Genomic DNA, 10402 nt, shown 5'->3' with positions numbered 1-10402 from the left:
AATATAAATTACAGGGCAGCTGTTGGCTAGCAGGCACTTTCACGCTCCCTCTCGGCCTTCCCTGGCTGCACGTTTGGCCCTTAATAAGCCTGAGTACTTTCTGCAAGAGAACAGATACTTCAGTTCTCCTCTTTACAACCCACCGGCCGTGTCTCTGACCAGCTCAACATCATATTGAAATGCCAAAGAGATGTAGCCAATGTAGGAACGAACATTTAATGTCAAAAACGAACATTCAAGTTGAATTTCACTTCAGACAATTCTATAGAACAAGTGGTTGTGACAGACCAATGTGTTGTATTTTTATTTATTTATTTTTGTTTACAGAGCTGGTTAGTTGGAAGCTAATATGCTGCACAAATAGAAATACTACAACTTAAAGTGACAGACAGTTCAGTGTTCACTCTAAAATGCTGTCATTTACTCAGCCTATTTGTTCCAATCTTGTATGAGATTATTTATTCAGTTGAATACAAAAGAAGATATTTTGAAGAATGTTGGTTACCAAACAGTTGACAGTAGCCACTGATTTCCATTAATTACACAGAAATACTATTTAAGTCAGTGGCTATTGTTATATCCCAATTTGGTTACCAACATTCTTCTAAATATGACAATTTTCTGCGTTGGGTGATACTTCAGTTCTCCTCTTTACAACCCACCGGCCGTGTCTCTGACCAAGCTCAACATCATATTGAAATGCCAAAGAGATGTAGCCAATGTAGGAATGAACATTTAATGTCAAAAATGAACATTCAAGTTGAATTTCACTTCAGACAATTCTATAGAACAAGTGGTTGTGACAGACCAATGTGTTGTATTTTTATTTATTTATTTTTGTTTACAGAGCTGGTTAGTTGGAAGCTAATATACTGCACAAATAGAAATAATACAACTTAAAGTGACAGACAGTTCACTCTAAAATGCTGTCATTTACTCAGCCTATTTGTTCCAATCCTGTATGAGATTATTTATTCAGTTGATACAAAAGAAGAGCCAGCTGAGTTCACGCAGCATTTTCAACCACCATTTTTATTCTGAAAATTTTCAAAATATTACTGTTATCGTGTCATGAAATGTTGTTTTAAAACTATTTCAGGCGAGAATGTAGTTGTTTTAAACTCAAATATGTGGTTTATTTATAAAGACAGCGTCTATTTAAAAAAAAAAATGTGTTTTGCCGATTTCGGAGATGAGCTCCATGCGATCAGCCTTACCTCAGCTAGACCTTCTGACATTTGCCACTGGCTCTGATATCTCTTTTAGTGGTTCAAGATAAAATATAATTCATTTGGGGTAAAAAGAAACATTTTTCTTATCTTTGGCCTTTATTTAATTAATCTATTAATATGTTTTAATATATAGGTCCTTTTTATTCCTGTCTCTATAGAAATATTAACTTTTGTCATATAGCTCCGGTTGACTGCTCACTGACAACATCAGTCGTTCCTCCATGTTGAATGAGTGACTCCTAGCAGGCTCCTGGTTGGTTAACGCAGCGCAAATTGATGCCAAAGTTAAAATTTTTCATTTCGGGCGGCAGACGCGAATTCGCGTCAAACGCTAAATGAACAAAAAGCACCATTCTCACTTAACGCGCATTTCATGCTCAATTCGCACGAACTAGACGCTTACATGAGGCGAATTCACGTCTTCCGCGCCACGCTAAATGCCTCATTCGTGCCGCGCGACCTCCAGACACGGGTAAACGCGCCTTTACATTGAATTAACATTGAAATCATTAGCGCCAGACGCTCTATTCGCGTTTGGTGTGAACACAACAGATGCTCCGAAGTCATTTGAGAATGTGGCATAAACACTGACTGTGAAACTCTCCCCACAGGCTCTGTTTTACAGCTCAGATTCATGTATGGTTTTGCTTTACATTTGAACTTGACAGTTTTATGGCCGGACTTTTTATATAGTGCTACTGCAAGGCCATGTGGTTCATTCTGGCAAAAGACTCTTTTACTTAGATAAATAGTGCTGTTTAATAGCTCTTTGAGAGGAAAAACACAACACCGGACAGGAATTAAGTACTTGGATGCTTCCCGTTAAGAACAGGGTGTTCTAAAGAATTTGAATAAATAACAGAAATAAAATATCGTCCTATACAAGGTCCATAGGGCTTTTTAGGACAAAAGAACAATTTTAAGGGAAGTTCTTTTATTCAAGCTTGTCAGACTGGAAAAAAATGAACGTGATTAGCTAGAAGCTAGAAGTATCAGTGGTGTTTCCCTGTGCAAAACTTGTCATCTAAATGTGACAAATGTGGTTTTCGCATGTTACTATATGGGTGTTTACAGGGAGATTTTAGGGCATACATGAAAGGTTTGTGATATTCTGGACCTTTCAATGTCAGTCTACAGTAACAGATCACCTCCCCTCAACAAACCACATAATTTGAAGTGTGATTCACGTCTGTAGCAGCGGAACTACTAAACTTTGTTCAAGGAAATTGTTACCTGCCACTGACTTGCCACTGTTAATTATTTCCACACCCATATAATTATGTTTGAGTTGAATTAAAATCACTGGTAGAGTGTGACTATGTTCAGAATTCAAACTACAATAGAGTCCAGTCTCTGCTCTGGTGAGATGAGTTGGCGTTGTTGTAACCTGTCTAGGGGGCTGACATGTTGATAAGATTCACTAGGTGATAACAAGCAGTAGACTAGGCTGTAATCTTTTATTTGCGTATGTATGTTTGGATCTACTATATGTGTGTGTCTCCTATCTCTCATATCACACAGCCGATCCTTGGCCAGAGAAAGCATCTGTCTCGCCAAGTCACTGCACCTAACAAGAAAAAAATAAATAGAAAAGCAGATCAGCAGAATGATTAGTGCTGTGGATTTTTAAAAGATCTTAAACAGGTTTCTCCATCACTCTCTGCACTGGTTGAACAAACAAATATCCTGCCTTAAACACATGCCATTGGCTGAGATGATGTTGCTATGCTGAACTAGTCGGGATATTCACACAAACAGAGCAATGTTTTGAAAACACCACATAGACAACTGCTGCTTCTGAAATTGTGTACGGAGTATGTACTAAATAAGAATTATAACCTACTTGGCGACCATTAAAAAAAGTAAGTTCTATATAGTTTGAATATTGGTAGTATGAATGAAATTCGGATTGTACTACATCTGCCATGTTATTTTCAAATGACCTGCAAGTGTCAGTTGCAGTGCTTCACTGCCATTCGTAAATCCTCCTCCATGGCCTCATGGGATAGTAAAGTGTCAATTAAATGCACTCTTCAATGCTTTGCCGGAAGTAGTAAAGGTAATTTTTGTGAATTGTTTTTCGAATACTATAAATTTTGACATACTACTTTTTTGCAATACTGTTTTACTCATACTATATAATAGGGAGGTATTTAATTTTCGGCTTCGGTAATAGCTACTTATAGTTACTATATTCTTTATTTTATCAACATTTATGGTCAGTTATATTTCTTAATTTAAAAAGAAGTTCAGTCCATAATTAAGAACATTATAAACCATAGTGTGCTGCCAGTTGGAGGCAAGCTAGTTGGAGGCAAGTGGCATTGGGTAAGGAAATTCCAGAGGACATTTGATTGGACAAAAATTTGGACACGCCCTCAAGTGCGGGATGAATCATCACTCTTTTTTATGCATTTGCTGAGAGGAGAAAGACTACATTTTATATAAATGTGTATATGTGATAAAGTTAAAGTTAAACTTTTAGGAGTATGCTTAGCATATAGAGACATGGACTCAAAGCCACACAACTTTGAAAAATTTGGAATCCATGGGGTCTTCAAAGTCAGATTGTTTTGTATGTCTTATTTTCCAGCAAATATACCAAATGGCAAACGTGCAACCTACTTGCATGCACATGGAAATCTGCCTAGATATATGTGATATTCCGAGGTTGTCAACTTTTGGGTATGAAGAGCAGAAGATAAATGGGCTCTGTAATACGCCGTGGTTTGTTATTCTATCGAGAATTATTCTCTCCTAACGCATTGTTCTGCCATGATGCTGTTAGTCATGGATGACAGGTATTGAGCAAATGAAGTATTTGCTTGTTTTGGGAGGCACAGGGAGAGCGACAACTGTAGCGGAGTGTTAATGGAGCCCGTCTGAGTCCCGTGCAGGTTAGTCGTGACCGGGGGGACGCAGAGACATTGATCCAGTGCAAGAAAGAGAGAGAGGGAAACTGGAGGAAAGGCAGAGAAAAAAAGCGATGGAAAGACATTGATTGAAATAGAGTCTGGAAAAAGGAGGGAGAATAGGAGTGAGAGAGCTGTAGAGAAGGCTTATCTGTCTCCATAGCGAGGACAGGCTGTGTCAGTGTTTATTGAGAAGCATGGCCTCACCCTTGCCAGTTCATTTGTTTACCGCCCCGTCCAGCACTGAGAGAGTCACAAAGAGGCAGCCATGCTAATCTCCATCAAACGATTAAGACATTAGGGCGACCTTGCTGAAATATTAATGGACCATTCTAAAATGCAGGTTCCTCTTGGGTGTCTTGCGTGTTTAAAAATTGCTAACAATGAATAGCTGATGCCAATGTTTTCTGTTACATTCTTTTGAAAACATCAACAAAATGCAAATAACTTTATTTATTTATTCATTTTTACTCAATCATATTTACTCAATCTGCTAGGTTGTTAGTCAATCCTGTTACAATTATATTTGCCATTTTAGAAAAAAAGGGGTAAATCAGGGGAGTCAACTAACAACGGCAAAAGCATAATCATATATTCAAAACTCACACTAAAAACCACAATAAACAGTACCCATTCATATATGATTAATCAAACATGGATTTCACAACTTCCTTGTGTTAGATGTTTTATGGCATTTCGTGAATAATTAGTTGTCATTGTAGCGAGGTCATTTGCTGGAACTTGGATGAGAGCCGTCTATGGATAATCTAACACTGTAGGGATTTATTAAACACAATCATGCTGTACACAGCCAATAATGCGTCCCAGCAGTGGTCTGACATATTTCTGTAAAACGTAAAATGAGAGTTGCATGGTGCAGCCTATTTGTTGAAATATATTTAGTCATTTTGTCTTGATTTGGCACAAATAGGGCTTGCGTACAACCTCTCAGAGGAGACATTTATATGATTATTTCGTCAACACTGGTTATATGTACCAGATGAAGGGCTGGAAAGTATTGAAAGGATTTAAGAGTGACACGAGATCGAAAAGCAAAAAGTCACAAAGGAGTGACCTTCAGCATCTTGTTTTGTGAAGACTGACATATGGAAGAGATTTGTTATATGTCGTCTATCAAGAGAAGTGATGGTCACAGCATGCTACGGTGTATTTTTTTTTTTTTTTTGTCATGCCAGTTGGCTAAGTGCTTGGTAAATGAAGTGAACACAAGCTCGTCAGAAGAGACTGTTTTGAATGGACAGAGCATCCCAGGAGTGCGCTTTCTGACGAAGTGATTTTGCTCTCAGCATGCCTCAGAAACCTGAAGTTTTTCCATCCTTAAACAACGAGACACTCAAAAAAGCACATTCAAATTGACACTCTCCATTTTAACAATAGATTATGTTTCATGTTTTATCCATTTGTTTGTGCCATAGAAAGAATATTTTCTTTTTGGACACTTTGCTTTAATCCACAATAGTCTGCCATTTTTTATCAGAAATAGGTCAGTATATTCACAACAGAGAAGGATGGGCCGCTTCAGTAAAAAGGAAATCAATAGAGAAATCTATTTGTCGTAAACCAGGACAGCATGATTTTAATCCCTTTCTTCTCTCTCCCTCAATACTTTTTCTTCCATCCACACAAAATGACAGGTCTTCATTTTTCAGCGAAAGCGTTATGGTCGGCCATTTTGCCGAATTGCAAAATGAATGTGTTTTTTGCATAAATTGTATAAATTGAAGCAAGGCTATTTTTTTGCTCTTCCATCACCTTCTTTGGCTGAAGGTGTCTGAATGGGAGAGGTTTGGCATGACGGTTGCTTTTGTGTCCTTTTTGAGAAGGATGGGGTCTGGCGTGGAGTTGTTACAGTAGGGGTTACTCAGGGACGGGTACTGGGCCCCCTTCAGTTTCTTTGTAGTCACTTAATCTGTCTCTTCCCCTCTGTGGCAGGCATGCTTTGTGCCGCCCTCAGCTTCGTCAGCTCTTCGACAAGCCGTGCTGTCCCTTTGTGAGTCCCTCTGAACCTGAAAGACCTTGTTGTGAAGAGATGTCAAACTAGAAAAACAACGGCGAGTGACATGTGTCACGCACACAAAGCCTGTTTGCTGTTGTGGATTGTATACAGAGCTCCATCTGCTATGGTGGATTACAACTTTGCAGATCGCTGCAAGTGACAGCAGACAGGCACGTGCTTATGTGGGCACTTGGGCGGCACCATAGTGCACCTGGCTAGCCATTCGGTGAAGTGGTACAGCCTTGTATGAGCTAAAGCGGGCTATCCGTCACTCCCCACTTTCTCCATGTCTCATCACTTTTCTGTCTCACGCAGCCGTCCAGTGGCCGACAAGTGCAGCATGTCAGCATGAAATGAGGGCTTTGATTCATGGGCTAGGACAGAAACGGAGGTCATCTGGCTCTGGCAGATATGAACACCACTGATGGAGGCTGACTGCTGATGTTTAAGATGGTGCTGATGAAATGTCCTTGCGCCATCATTAGCTTCCTCTACGGTCTGATGCATGCAAGCAGACGCGTTCATGCACACATGCACTGAAAACACGCACCTAGTCTCGCGCAGCCAGAGCCTTGACTAAATGGCATGCTGTCCCTGTTTTCTTTTCTTTTTTCATCATCTTCTTCCTTTCAAAATTTGGGGTCAGTAAGATAATTTTTTATCCTTTTGACAGTAAAGATATTTATTATGTTACGAAATATTTAATTTAAATAAATGCTGTTCTTTTCAGCTTTCTATTTAAAGAATCCTGAAAAGAAATAAAGGCTGTAGTAATGTCTGCTGAAAATTTACTTTTGCAATTACAAAAATAAATTGCATTTACACAGGTATTTTCAATTCTAATAATATTCCACCATATTGCTGTTTTTAATGTATTTTTAATCACGTAAGTGGAGTCTTGGTGAGCATAAAAGGTCTCTTTAAAAAAAGCAGTAAAATATCTTACTGACCCCAAACATATATATGATCTAAGCTGAGCTGCTACAAAAATAAGGATATTATGCTGAACTGTCAGCCTCCACCTTAAGAATTATGCCTCTTCACAAACCATCTTTTATTATGTGAGTTACAATGGCAATAACTTCAGAATTGCAGAGACAATTATGCACTCTGGAATAATGAGAACTATAATTATCATGTAAAACTTCTGTTTCTAAATTATTCAGCTGTAATTTTGTTGAATAAACCATGCAAAAGACTGGGATTTTCAAAGAGATCAGTCTTTCATATTAGAGATACTTTAAAAACCATTGGAAAACCACTTCATAGCCGCAGAAGAACAGACTGCAGATGCTGTATCTGAGTAAATAGATCTGTGTGGGTCTTTTGGTCTTCTTGAAAGTTGTGTTAAAGAGATAGTTCACCCCAAAATTTTAACACATCCCTTTCACAAAGCTATCATATGGCTTTAGAAGGCTTGAAATATACGTGATATAGAGCTCTTTTTAGCTACTTTTATGATACTTTTACATCCTTTCTGAGGCTTGAAAGAACCAGTCCTCATTCTTTTGTAATTGCTTTGGAAAGACGCAACCAGCACATTGTTCCGTCTGTGTGTTCCATAGAAAAACATCTCGTACAAGTTTGGAATGACATGAAGGGGAGTAAATGATGACATACTTTTCATTTTGGGTTCTGAGCATGGATAAAATAATGGCCACACATCTCACTTTTTCAGGTCCTCCCTCTCTCTTTTCCTCCTCTACATGTAGCCTACCATCTTCCCTCGCAGTGTTTTAATGTATCAGCGGTTGTCAGTGACTCCACCTGCACACTTAGCACCTTGCCGGCTTTGTATCCATTCTGATTAAGTGGCGGACTCCTTAATGATGTGGTGGACTCGCTCCAAAGATCAACTTCATTTTTCACCACACGGTCATTAAAGAACTCGCCTCTTTAATTTCTGCTTGCATAATTCTATCGGTCGCACCCTGCCATATACACTATGGACAAACACTGAAAAAAGTATACAAATCTTGAAAACATTTTTCACAAGCATAGTTCTTGTAAAGGAATATTAATTATTGATTTGAAGGAATGTTATCGTTCATATAATTTCTAAAAAAAATTATTATTGAGTGCATATTGACTTCATAAGAAAGCACCATAAAAGTATTCTACCAATCTCACAAACTATATTTTACATGTTCTGAAACCATGTAGCAGTTTTAAGTAAGTATTTTTAAGAAATTTTTGTCTGAACATATTCACATCCATCATAACTTGGCGATATTTTCTGTCTCAGACAGATCTACGTGCTTTAAAAGACTTAAAATCCTGCTTTTTTATGTCTTTTATTAAATTTTTGAGCTTGACAGCATCCTTACCCATTTAGTTTTACTGTATGGAAAAGAGCAGCCAGGATGTTCTACTAAATATCTCCTTTTGTGGTTCACAGAAAAAGTAAAATGACATGAATATTGCCTTTAATATTACATTCCTTAGCCTCGCAGATTACAAATAGCTCAAGAGGAATTTTCTGTTAGATTGATTCGCAGAAAGAAGCGCTCATCTCATTTTGTGTTGCATTAAGAAGCTGTCATAAGAGAGAGAGATTACGCTCCTCTAGGAGTTGTGTTCTTGAGAAATGTACATTTACCCAATAATGTACTGGATTACCGAATCAAGGTCGACGCACAGCAACTTTATCCCTTAATCCCATGTTTTGGTTTCAAACTGCATTTGTCGTCCAAACTGAAAATAAAATGACAAATCTGAAAACAGAAAGAGACATAAGAAGTGGTCTTAAGGTTGGAGGATTTTTTTTTAATTCCCCGCATGAGGTTACCGCTTCGCTTGCTGATTATAGGAGACCTCTTTTCACCCCTCATGTTACTCAGATATATTATAATATTGCTAGTAAATCTTGTATACAATTATAAAGAAACAGCAAGTAATACATTATACATATTTCATTATACATATTTTCTTTCAAAATGTTAATCTTAAAATGTATTTATTTGTTTGTTTATTTATTTTTTCAGTGCAGGTAATGCACATATTGAAATGCATTGCTTTAATGCACTTTAAAATCAGCGTGAAATAAAATTAAATTTTTCAAATGCATGTTATAGATTTTATTATGGTAGTTTGTTTCTGTGAAAGAAAAAAAAATTGCAAGATATAGTCAAAATTGACTATAGATATAAAGATATAAAGTCAGAACTGCGAGATATAAACTCTCATTTTGATTCGCAATTGCAGGATTCAAATTTACAGGATTGAGAGGAATAGTTGGAAGTTTATAATTTTCAATTGCAAAAAAAAAAAAAAAACTTGCGGATCATGAGAATTCCGAATTATGAGAATTGAACTTGCAATTGCAAGAAATATGTACGAATTGTGAGATAAAAAGTTTACTTTTTTAATTTCATAGCAGAAACAAACAAAAAAAAACTGATTTGTGATGTTTAAACTCAGAATGTAAAGATTTTTTTGTGAGATTTCTCAGATTTCTGATATTTTTTTCTTTCAGTTGTTTCGAGTTATACTTGCAATTCAGAATTTATACCTTGCGAATCTAACATCATAGCTTGCAATTCTCGCAATTCAGAATTTAAAGAAAAATAGATAAAATGTGCAATTGCCTTATTTTAATTTATATTTTCATTCCGTGCCAAAAAAGAACCAAAAAAAATATTTCATTGTGAACAATTCATCCATACATATGGGTTTTCTTTCTTGTTTTTTTGTTGTTGTTGATATTTTCTAACTGGATTTTCCTGCCCCAGCAAGATCACATTTGTCTGCGTCCACTTTTAAGTGCAACATTCACATCTCAAAATGTATTCAACATTCGATGGATAGGACCAAGTCCCTGCACAATTTTTTTTCTTTTTTTGATAATCTGTACTTCACAACACAGAAGAAAAGATCTGTCGCTACTTCTGCATACCTACGATGTACCTACGATGCCCATAGTCCGACTCTGTCCGAACGGGACTGTGCGAACTTAAAGGTGCCGTGAAAGACTAAAAGTGGGGCATGCATGAGGCCTCTCCGTGACCTACCTTGTTCAAAGGTTCTGGGGGAAGAGAGCTGTGACAGGCCTACACCTCGGTGGAGAACATTACTAATGTGTGAGGGTGCAGGACGAGCCAGGCCCGTGATAAATAGCTCCCAAACCCCCCTGGCATACTCATAAGTCAACAGTAAAAGAGAAAAGCCGAAAGCCCTCTGACCAGGAGCTCCAAAACGGAAGGGAAGAAAGAAAAAGACTTGTTTTGGGCCTACCAAGAGGG

The sequence above is a fragment of the Carassius auratus genome, unplaced genomic scaffold (genome assembly GCF_003368295.1).
Source record: "Carassius auratus strain Wakin unplaced genomic scaffold, ASM336829v1 scaf_tig00216283, whole genome shotgun sequence".
Classification (NCBI taxonomy): Eukaryota; Metazoa; Chordata; class Actinopteri; order Cypriniformes; family Cyprinidae; genus Carassius; species Carassius auratus.
Note: the sequence above shows the minus strand (reverse complement) of the source record.